The following is a 12132-nucleotide window of genomic DNA, read 5'->3' on the forward strand; positions in this document are numbered from 1 at the left end:
GGAGGAGAAATCCCCGGGAGGCAGTGACTGGTTTCGGAGCCGGGAGTGCAGCGTCCCACCCAGGGAACCTTGGCGCTGGGCTTTGGTCTGGGTGCAGGAGAGCTGAACGTGGCATCTGGTCACGGTGCAAACACAGGGCGCAGCCCTACTCCCCTAAACTAACCCCGGGAGGGGGCCCAGCCAGCCCGGGAGGGCAGCGCAGCAACTCGGCTGGCAGGACGAGAAGTCCCCGGGAGGCAGCGACTGATTTTGGAGCTGGGAGTGCAGCGTCCCAGCAGGGGAACGTTGACCCTGGGCTTTGGATTGGCAATGGAGGATCTGACCGAGGCTTCAGTGGGTCAGACCCTCAGGGAAAATCTCCACACAGCCAGCACACATAGGCGACACGCCCCTCGGGAATCTCAGAAAAAATAGTCATCCCAAGCAAGATAAGCAACTTTGGCTATATTCCTGGGTGCTACTCTCTGCTGTTTTCTGAACCCCCCCTTCCCAGGCGGCTTCATTAACACTGGAATTTCCTCAGCTAGGGGGAGAACAGCTCCGGCTCCATGGCTTTGCTTTTCCTTTTTTTTTTTTTTTTTTTTGGTCTTTTCCTAACCCATTCTTCCGGCCTGAGAGAAGCAACCACAAAAAACCCAGGAACCAAAAATCCTTCCCTAATTGGACTGAAAACACAGAACCAGCTTCAGCCAAGCATATATGGTCCAAAGCTTGGGCCTTCATCCTTACAGGGAACAAGGTGGCTGTTAAAATCCAAAGGCAGTTTGGATAGGGATCTGACTGCATTTTTTTTTTAGCAGATTTACTGGACAAACAAGTTCCCCAGGTCTGATATTTCTGCTTATTCAACAGAGCCCTAATTGACCCACAACAGGAAACTGAGGGCTGAAGCTCCCCCCACACCACCTAGCCTCTTGCCTTAGGGATCTAAGGAGGGTGACACCTACCAATCTGTAGAGATACTTGCATTGGGGGCCCAAGGTACAGCTGCAGAGCCCTCCCATCAAGGTGCTATAGGAATAGAGACACACCTACCTCACTGACACTTGGGGGAAGCCTGTCAGCATCCTTCCCCTCCCGGAGTGTGAACCCCAGCTGCTAATAGAATCTGGTGCACACAACTATCACCACTACTTCTCGAGGTGGATAGGTCTTAGGGTGCAGCACACACTTGATGACCCCAAATCAGATTCTACTCAAGAATAGTGAATAGACTCAGGCATATATATCTGGCAACAGCCCAGACCAGCTGGTAATAGGTCATAAGTAAGTCAAGGGCTACAACAAACAAGACAGCACAATCTAGTAGTTCATCGACGTATACTGAAAGAAAACAAAACAAGATAAGACTCAGTGAACAAATATAGAATAAATCACTACTATACCTTTTTCTTTTTATACCTTAGTGATGGCTCGGAGACAGCAGTCGATATCAAACCACATAAAGAAGCAGACCATGACAGCTTCTACAACCCCCCAAACAAAAGAATCAAAATCTTTCCCAAATGCAGATACAATCGTGGAATTATCAGATACAGAATATAAAAAACTAATTTACAGAATGCTTCAAGACATCAGGGATGACCTCAGAAATGAAATAAGGCAAACTGCAGAAAAAGCCAAAGAACACACTGATAAAACAGTTGAAGAACTCAAAAAGATTATTCAAGAACATAGTGGAAAAATTAATAAGTTGCAAGAATCCGTAGAGAGACAGCATGCAGAAATCCAAAAGATTAACAATAAAATTACAGAATTAGACAACGCAATAGGAAGTCAGAGGAGCAGACTCGAGCAATTAGAATGCAGACTGGGAAATCTGGAGGACCAGGGAATTAACACCAACATAGCTGAAAAAAAATCAGATAAAAGAATTTAAAAAAATGAAGAAACCCTAAGAATCATGTGGGACTCTATCAAGAAGGATAACTTGCTTGTGATTGGAGTCCCAGAACAGGGAGGGGTGACAGAAAACACAGAGAAAATAGTTGAAGATCTGCTGACAGAAAACTTCCCTGACATCATGAAAGATGAAAGGATATCTATCCAAGATGCTCATCGAACCCCACTTAAGATTGATCCAAAAAGAAAAACACCAAGACATATTATCATCAAACTTGCCAAAACCAAAGATAAAGAGAAAATTTTAAAAGAAACCAGGGAGAAAAGAAAGGTCTCCTTCAAGGGAGAATCAATAACAATAAGTTCAGACTACTCAGCAGAAACCATGCAGACAAGAAGGCAATGGGATAAAAGAAAGGTCTCCTTCAAGCGAGAATCAATAAGAATAAGTTCAGACTACTCAGCAGAAACCATGCAGGCAAGAAGGCAATGGTATGACATATACAGAGCACTGAAGGAGAAAAACTGCCAGCCAAGGATCATATATCCAGCAAAACTCTCTCTGAAATGTGAAGGCGAAATTAAGATATTTACAGATAAACACAAGCTTAGAGAATTTGCAAAAACCAAACCAAAGCTACAAGAAATACTAAAGGAAATTGTTTGGTCAGAAAACCAATAGTATCAGATACCAGCAAAACACGAGGTCACAGAACAGAACATCCTGATATCAACTCAAATAGGGAAATCACAAAAACAAATTAAGATTAATTAAAAAAAAAAAAAAGCTAAAAACAGGGAATCATTGAAGTCAATATGTAAAAGATCACAATAATCAAAAAGAGGGACTAAATACAGGTGGCAAAGAACTGCCATATGGAGAGGGATACAAGGTGATATAGGACAATACAACTTAGGTTTTTACTTAGAAAAATAGGGGTAAATATTAAGGTAACCACAAACAGGTATAACAACTCTATAACTCAAAATAAAAGCCAAGAAAAATGTAACGACTCAACAAACATAAAGTCAAATACTATGAAAATGAGGATCTCACAATTTACAGAGAAGAACGTCTCAGCACAAAAAAGTAAGTGGAAAAATGAAATTGTCAACAACACACATAAAAAGGCATCAAAATGACAACACTATTACTTATCTATAATTATGCTGAATGTAAATGGACTAAATGCACCAATAAAGAGACAGAGAGTCTCAGACTGGATAAAGAAACACGATCCGTCTATATGCTGCCTACAAGAGACACATCTTAGACTTAGAGACATAAACAAACTAAAAATCAAAGGATGGAAAAAAATACATCAAGCAAACAATAAGCAAAAAAGAAGAGGAGTAGCAATATTAATTTCTGACAAAATAGACTTTAAACTTAAATCCACCACAAAGGATAAAGAAGGACACTACATAATGATAAAAGGGACAATTGACCAGGGAGACATAACCATATTAAATATTTATGCACCCAATGACAGGGCTGCAAGATACATAAATCAAATTTTAACAGAACTGAAAAGTGAGATAGACACCTCCACAATTATAGTAGGAGACTTCAACACACCACTTTCGGAGAAGGACAGGACATCCAGTAAGAAGCTCAATAGAGACACGGAAGACCTAATTACTACAATCAACCAACTTGACCTCATTGACTTATACAGAACTCTCCACCCAGCAGCTGCAAAGTGTACTTTTTTTTCTAGCGCACGTGGAACATTCTCTAGAATAGACCACATATTAGGTCATAAAACAAACATTTGCAGAATCCAAAACATCGAAATATTACAAAACATCTTCTCAGACCACAAGGCAATAAAACTAGAAATCAATAACAGAAAAACTAGGGAAAAGAAATCAAATACTTGGAAAACGAACAATACCCTCCTGAAAAAAGACTGGGTTATAGAAGACATTAAGGAGGGAATAAGGAAATTCATAGAATGCAACGAGAATGAAAATACTTCCTATCAAAACCTCTGAGACACAGCAAAAGCAGTGCTCAGAGGCCAATTTATATCGATAAATGCACACATACAAAAAGAAGAAAGAGCCAAAATCAGAGAACTGTCCCTACAACTTGAACAAATAGAAAGTGAACAACAAAAGAATCCATCAGGCACCAGAAGAAAACAAATAATAAAAATTAGAGCTGAACTAAATGAATTAGAGAACAGAAAAACAATTGAAAGAATTAACAAAGCCAAAAGCTGGTTCTTTGAAAAAATTAACAAAATTGATAAACCATTGGCTAGACTGACTAAAGAAATACAGGAAAGGAAACAAATAAACCAAATAAGAAACGAGATGGGCCACATCACAACAGACCCAACTGAAATTAAAAGAATTATAACAGATTATTATGAAAAATTGTACTCTAACAAATTTGCAAACCTAGAAGAAATGGATGAATTCCTGGGAAAACACTACCTACCTAAACTAACACAATCAGACGTAGAACAACTAAATAGACCCATAACAAAAAAAGAGATTGAAACAATAATCAAAAAACTCCCCCAAAAAAAAGCCTGGGCCCGGATGGCTATACTGCAGAGTTCTACCAAACTTTCAGAGAAGAGATAACACCACTACTACTAAAGGTATTTCAAAGCATAGAAAATGACGGAATACTACCCAACTCATTCTATGAAGCCACCATCTCCCTGATACCAAAACCAGGTAAAGACATCACAAAAAAAAGAAAATTACAGACCTATATCCCTCATGAACATAGATATAAAAATCCTCAACAAAATTCTAGCCCATAGAATTCAACAACATATCAAAAAAATAATTCACCATGACCAAGTGGGATTTATACCAGGTATGCAAGGCTGGTTTAATATTAGAAAAACCATTAATGTAATCCACCATATAAATAAAACAAAAGACAAAAACCACATGATTTTATCAATTGATGCAGAAAAGGCATTTGACAAAGTCCAACACCCATTTATGATAAAAACTCTCACCAAAATAGGAATTGAAGGAAAATTCCTCAACGTAATAAAGGGCATCTATGCAAAGCCAACAGCCAATATCACTCTAAATGGAGAGAGCCTGAAAGCATTTCCCTTGAGAACGGGAACCAGACAAGGATGCCCTTTATCACCGCTCTTATTCAACATTGTGCTAGAAGTCCTAGCCAGAGCAATTAGGCTAGACAAAGAAATAAAGGGTATCCAGATTGGCAAAGAGGAAGTAAAATTATCTCTATTTGCAGATGACATGATCTTATACACAGAAAACCCCAAGGAATCCTCCAGAAAACTATTGAAACTAATAGAAGAGTTCAGCAGAGTCTCAGGTTATAAGATAAACATACAAAAATCACTTGGATTCCTCTGCATCAACAAAAAGAACATCGAAGAGGAAATAGCCAAATCAATACCATTCACAGTAGCCCCCAAGAAGATAAAATACTTAGGAATAAATCTTACCAAGGATGTAAAAGACCTATATAAAGAAAACTACAAAGCTCTACTACAAGAAATTCAAAAGGACATACTTAAGTGGAAAAACATACCTTGCTCATGGATAGGAAGACTTAACATAGTAAAAATGTCTATTCTACCAAAAGCCATCTATACATACAATGCACTTCCAATCCAAATTCCAATGACATTTTTTAATGTGATAGAGAAACAAATCACCAACTTCATATGGAAGGGAAAAAAGCCTCGGATAAGGAAAGCATTACTGAAAAAGAGGAACAAAGTGTGAGGCCTCACTCTACCTGATTTCAAAACCTATTATACAGCCACAGTAGTCAAAACAGCCTGGTACTGGTACAACAAAAGACACATAGACCAGTGGAACAGAATTGAGAACCCAGATATAAATCCATCCACATATGAGCAGCTGATATTTGACAAAGGCCCAGTGTCAGTTAATTGGGGAAAAGATAGTCTTTTTAACAAATGGTGCTGGCATAACTGGATATCCATTTGCAAAAAAATGAAACAGAACCCATACCTCACACCATGCACAAAAACTAACTCCAAATGGATCAAAGACCTAAACATAAAGACTAAAATGATAAAGATCATGGAAGAAGAAATAGGGACAACCCTAGGGGCCCTAATACAAGGCATAAACAGAATACAAAACATTACCAAAAACGATGAAGAGAAACCAGATAACAGGGAGCTCCTAAAAATGAAACACCTATGCTCATCGAAAGACTTCACCAAAAGAGTAAAAAGACCACCTACAGACTGGGAAAGAATTTTCACCTATGACATCTCCGACCAGTGCCTGATCTCTAAAATCTATGTGATTCTGTCAAAACTCAACCACAAAAAGACAAACAACCCAATCAAGAAGTGGGCAAAGGATATGAACACACACTTCACTAAAGAAGATATTCAGGCAGCTAACAGATACATGAGAAAATGCTCTCGATCATTAGCCACTACAGAAATGCAAATTAAAACTATGATCAGATTCCATCTCACTCCAACAAGGCTGGCATTAATCCAAAAAACACAAAAGAATAAATGTTGGAGAGGCTGCGGAGAGATTGGAACTCGTATACACTGCTAGTGGGAATGTAAAATGGTACAACCACTTTGGAAATCTATCTGGCTTTATCTTAAACAGTTAGAAATAGAACTACCATACAACCCAGAAATTCCACTCCTCGGAATATACCCTAGAGAAATAAGAGCCTTCACACAAACGGATATATGCACACCCATGTTTATAGCAGCTCTGTTTACAATAGCAAAAAGCTGGAAGCAACCAAGGTGTCCATCAATGGATGAATGGTTAAATAAATTGTGGTATATTCACACAATGGAATACTACTCATCGATAAAGAACAGTGACGAATCTGTGAAACATTTCATAACATGGAGGAACCTGGAAGGCATTATGCTGAGCGAAATTAGTCAGAGGCAAAAGGACAAATATTGTATAAGACCACTATTATAAGATCTTGAGAAATAATATAAACTGAGAAGAACACATACTTTTGTGGTTACGAGGGGGGAGGGAGGCAGGGTGGGAGAGGGTTTTTTTACTGATTAATTAGTAGATAAGAACTGCTTTAGGTGAAGGGAAGGACAATACTCAATACATGGAAGGTCAGCTCAACTGGACTGGACCAAAAGCAAAGAAGTTTCCGGGATAAAATGAAAGCTTCAAAAGTCAGCAGAGCAAGGGTGGGGGTTTGGGGACCATGGTTTAAGGGGACTTCTAAGTTGATTGGCAAAATAATTCTATTATGAAAACATTCTGCATCCCACTTTGAAATGTGGAGTCTGGGGTCTTAAATGCTAACAAGCGGCCAACTAAGATGCATCAATTGGTCTCAACCCACCTGGAGCAAAGGAGAATGAAGAACACCAAGGTCACAGGATAACTAAGAGCCCAAGAGACAGAAAGGGTCACATGAACCAGAGACCTACATCATCCTGAGACCAGAGGAACTAGTTGGTGCCCGGCCACAATCGATGACTGCCCTGACAGGGAGCACAACAGAGAACCCCTGAGGGAGCAGGAGATCAGTGGAATGCAGACCCCAAATTCTTATAAAAAGACTATACGTAATGGTCTGACTGAGACTAGAGGAATCCCGGCTGTCATGGTCCCCAAACCTTCTGTTGGCACAGGACAGGAACCATTCCCGAAGACAACTCATCAGACATGAAAGGGACTGGACAGTGGGTGGGAGAGAGATGCTGATGAAGAGTGAGCCAATTATATCAGGTGGACACTTGAGACTGTGTTGGCATCTCCTGTCTGGAGGGGGGATGGGAGGATAGAGAGAGTTGGAAGCTGGCAAAATTGTCACGTGAGGAGAGACTGGAAGGGCTGACTCATTAGGGGGAGAGGAAGTGGGAGTGCAGAGTAAGGTGTATATAAACTTATATGTGACAGACTGACTTGATTTGTAAACGTTCACTTGAAGCTCAATAAAAGTTAATAAAAAAAAAATTAACAGAGAAGAGGAGAGAATCTGAAGAAGAGAGCTCAAAATATTCATCTTAAAGTCTTTAGTAGCTCTGTGTGTCCTACTACAGGTTATAGCCTTTCATAGAGAGAAGATCAATGAAGAAATTTCTGCCTTAACAGTTTTATAACGTGAGCAGGACTCCAGTTGTTCACCTCAGTGAAGACAACCATTCTTCAGCAGTTTTAAGCCCCAACATCCACCCCATGAGCGATGGTGCCTTCCCCTGATATCTCCATGTTCTAACATCTACAGAACTTATGTCTATTACCCCTTCATTTATCTACTTTTCCTCCATTTCCTACCATCATTTTACCACCATGCAATGCATCTGGAATAGACCTTATAGAACTCTTTCTCTACTGTGAAATCTTTTATAGGTCACCTCCTATAAGCTTATTGCTTGAAGTTTCTCCAAACTAGTTTTTTTCTGAATACAATAAACTATTGAGTGGGTCTTAGGTGGAGTTTTCAGTGTCTGATCCAGTTTTTCCCAGAGGCTGGAATATATGTTATTCTTCCATCCTGAAATGTCTCAATGTTGAATGAATATTATAAGCTTTAGAATGAGTCATAAATATCCATTTTCATTAGGGTTTGGTATTATTCTGAGTATCTGTAGGAAAACCGACTGCTGTGGTCCAGTCTTCTGGAAAATCCTGGAGTGTGGTTTGGTGGGAAATCTCTACTGAGCAATGGGTTCACAATTGGCTTTTGGTTCTTGAGCTTCCCATTCAATGAGATACCTGGATCTTCAGTAGAGTGAATCTCAAAGTCCACATATTGGCCCCTGATAATGGGTGAGACAGATAATGGGGATAAGATGAGGTTTATACGTTTCATGATTTATACATATAAACATCAACCATTTCAAACTTGAGGATTGGACCCTAAAATTGGAGTTACCCATTTCATTAGACATAGCCCCATTACCTGTGTCATTACCAGGAGAATATTCCAATTTATTCTTGGAACCATCTTATATTTGAAGATGTTTCCTTGAGTGGAAAAACTGAGAAAAGGGTAGGATATGGCATAAAAAAAAAAGGAGGAGAGAATATTTAAGACTCAGTGAGCTGTTGCTGATATGTCTATGAAACAATAGCTGAATATTTATGTCTAAAACGGTTACCAGAACCTACCCCCCCAAAAAGGTAAATTATCCATGACAGTGTGGAAGATTGCCAAATGTGTGCTGCTGAATTGAGTTAGATTTTTTACTTCGTCTTGGCTCTGTCACTTACTTGCTATGTATTCACTGGTATCTTACTTAACACAACTTGACCTCTTCTTCCTCTTATGAAAATACTGATATTAATATTTACTACATTTACCTATTGTGAGAAGTAAAAAAAAAAAAAAAACAGTTCAAGCAGGGCAGTTAGGTACCATGCTTAGTGATAATATTGTTGCAAAAATTATTAATTCCATTGTTTTTCTTCAAAATCTCTACAGCTTGGTGTTAAAAAATAAAACACATACACACAAACAAACCCGTTGCCATCGAGTCGATTCCAGCTCACAGCAACCCTATAAAACAGAGAGAGGCAGAAAAAACTAGCACAAATCAAGACAGCACGACCTTACCAGTAAATAAGTGATTTCTGTTCCCGTGGTTTAGAGATTCAGAGTAGAATCGTGAGAAAATTAGAGACACAATAGGCTCTGGTGTTTCAGTTACAGAGCTCTAATTTTTCTGATTATAAAATAAATAGATGTACAATAGAGAATACACTAAACTTCAGACAAGTGTAGAATTAAAAAAACCTGAGCCATGTCCTCCCATGTAAGAAAGTCACTTTTTTCAAATAGTCTATTTTTTAGAACAATTTTAGGTCCACAGAAAAACGGTGCAGAAAATACAAACCAACTCAAGAAAAGGTTTAAACACGGAAGAAAGAATTCTTTGAAGTTTACAAAGGTGGGGAGAGAGGAAGAGGGGAATTCACTAAACAGATAGTAGAAAAGAATCATCTTAGGTGAAAGGAAGGACAACACTCAATACAGGGGAAGTCAGCACAACTGGAGTAAGCCAAAATCTAAGAAGTTTCCTGAATACAACCAAACACTTCGAGGGACAGGGTAGCTGGGGCTGGGGCCTAAGGACCATGGTTTTGGGGGACATCTAGGTCAATTGGCATAACAAAGTTTATTAAGAAAATGTTCTTCATCTTGATGTGGTGAGTGGCGTCTGGGGTCTTAAAAGCTTGGGAGTGGCCATCTAAGATGCATCAATTGGTCCCAACCCTTCTGGAGCAAAGGAGCATGAAGAACACCAAAGACACATGGAAAATATTAGACGAAGAGACAAAAGGGCCACATAAACCAGACACTCCGTCAGCTTGAGACCGGAAGAACTAGATGGTGCCCAGCTACCACCAATGAATGCCCTAACAGAAAAAACAACAGAGAGACTGTGGCTGAGTAGGAGAAAAGTATGGAACAAATTTCAGACGCACATAAAAAGCCCAGGCTTAATGGTCTAACTGAGACTGGAGAAACCCACAAGGCCATGGCCCCCAGACACAGTGTTAATCCAGAACTAAAGCCATTCCCAAAGACCACTCTTCAGACAAAGATTAGACTGGACTCTAAAACATAAAATAACACTCGTGAAGAGTGTGCTTCTTAGTTCAAGCAGATACATGAGACCATATGGGCAGCTCCTGTCTGGAAGCAGAATGAGAAGGCAGGAAGGGACAGGAGCTGGTTGAATGGACCTGTGAAACCCAGGGTAGAAAGGGGGAGTGTGCTGTCACATTGTAGGGATTGCAGCTAGTGTCACATGGCAATATGTGTATAAAAATTTTGTTTGAGAGATTATCTTGAGTTGTAAACTTTCACCTAAAGTACATCACCAACAAAAATGCTAATCAAAAAATCAAACCCATTATTATCAAGCTGATTCTGACTCATGGAGACCCCACATGTGTCAGGGTAGAACTTCATTCCATAGGCTTTTCAATGCCTGTGACCTTTTGGAAGTAGATTGCCATGCCTTTCTTCTGTGGTGCTGCTGAGTTGTTTTGAACTGTCATACTTTGGGTTAGTAGCCAAGCACCAACGTTTACACCACCCAGGGACATTTGCAGAAAATAGAAGTCCAAACCCTCCCCCCCGACACACACACACCGCACAGAGCTTCTTCGATTATTAACATCTTCCTTTAGTGTGATGTATTCGTTACAATTGATGAGGCAATGTTGATACATTAGCATTAGCTGAAGTCCACAACTCACGTTTGGGTTTGTTCTTTGTGTTGTATAATCCCATGGGTTTTGACAAACACATCATGTCCTGTATTCACCATTGCAGTATCATGTAGTTTCACTGTCCTGAAAATACCCTGTGCTCTACCTATTAAGCCTTCCCTCACCCCCTGAATCCTGGCCACCACTGACCTTTTTGCTATCTCTATAACCTTGCCTTTTTGTATGGTTGGAACCAACATCATGTAGCTTTTCAGGGGGGGCTTCTTTTGCTTCGTAATATGCATTTAAGGTTCTTCCATGTCCTTCATAGCTTGATAGGTCATCTCATTTTATCGTTGAATAATACTCCATTGTATTTAGGCACCACAGTTTTTTTATCCATTCACACACTGAAGGACATCTTTTAGTAATTATGACTAAAACTCCTATAAACATTTATCTGCAGGTTTTTGTGTGGACAGAAGTTTTCAGCTTATTTGGGTAAACACCTAGGAATGCCACTGCTGGATTACGTGGCAAGCCTTTGCTTTCCTTTGTGAAAAATTGCCAGACAGTCTTCCACAGTAGCTGATCAGTTTGCATTTCCACTAGCAGTGAATGACAGTTGTTTTGTATCACAGAGTTTCTAGCATTTGGTGTTGTCAGTGTTCTGCATTTTAGCCTGAATTAAATAGGAAGTTGCAAAGACAGTACAGAGAGATCCTGGGAACTCTTCACTCAGTTTTTCCTAACGATTATACCCATTGCCGTCAAGTCGATTCTGACTCATAGCGATCCTACAGGACAGAGTAGAAGTGCCCATAGGGTTTCCAAGGTTGTAATCTTTACCAAAACTAGAAAAGTGACATTGGTACAATGGCTGTGCATAGTTCTATGTCATTTTATTCCATGTGCAGTTTGTGTAACCTCCACCACAATCAAGCACAGACCTATTCCGTCACCACACAGGTCTCTCACGCTCCCCCTTTGTAGTCACAGCCAACGCCCTCCTCACACTCCCACCTAACACCTGACTACCACTAATCTGCTCTCCGTCTATAATTTTGTGACTTTGAGTGTAGTTATATATATGGAATCCTACTGTATGTGATGTGTTGTGATTGGCCT

The 12132-nt window shown here is 39.8% G+C and overlaps 2 protein-coding genes and 1 pseudogene across 4 annotated transcripts in view; all 3 read right to left on the reverse strand.

Annotated features, from left to right (window-relative positions):
- The window catches only part of LOC126081476 (DLA class II histocompatibility antigen, DR-1 beta chain-like), a 221657-nt gene that overhangs the window by 173358 nt on the left and 36167 nt on the right, over positions 1-12132 (reverse strand). The gene's annotated exons all lie outside the window — the stretch shown is intronic.
- LOC126081159 (HLA class II histocompatibility antigen, DRB1 beta chain-like) overlaps positions 1-12132 on the reverse strand; it is a 288700-nt gene that overhangs the window by 89089 nt on the left and 187479 nt on the right. The window lies entirely within an intron of this gene.
- Positions 1-12132, reverse strand: part of LOC126081386 (DLA class II histocompatibility antigen, DR-1 beta chain-like) — a 199109-nt pseudogene that overhangs the window by 89089 nt on the left and 97888 nt on the right.

This window comes from Elephas maximus, chromosome 1, assembly GCF_024166365.1.
Source record: "Elephas maximus indicus isolate mEleMax1 chromosome 1, mEleMax1 primary haplotype, whole genome shotgun sequence".
In the NCBI taxonomy this organism is placed as follows: Eukaryota; Metazoa; Chordata; class Mammalia; order Proboscidea; family Elephantidae; genus Elephas; species Elephas maximus.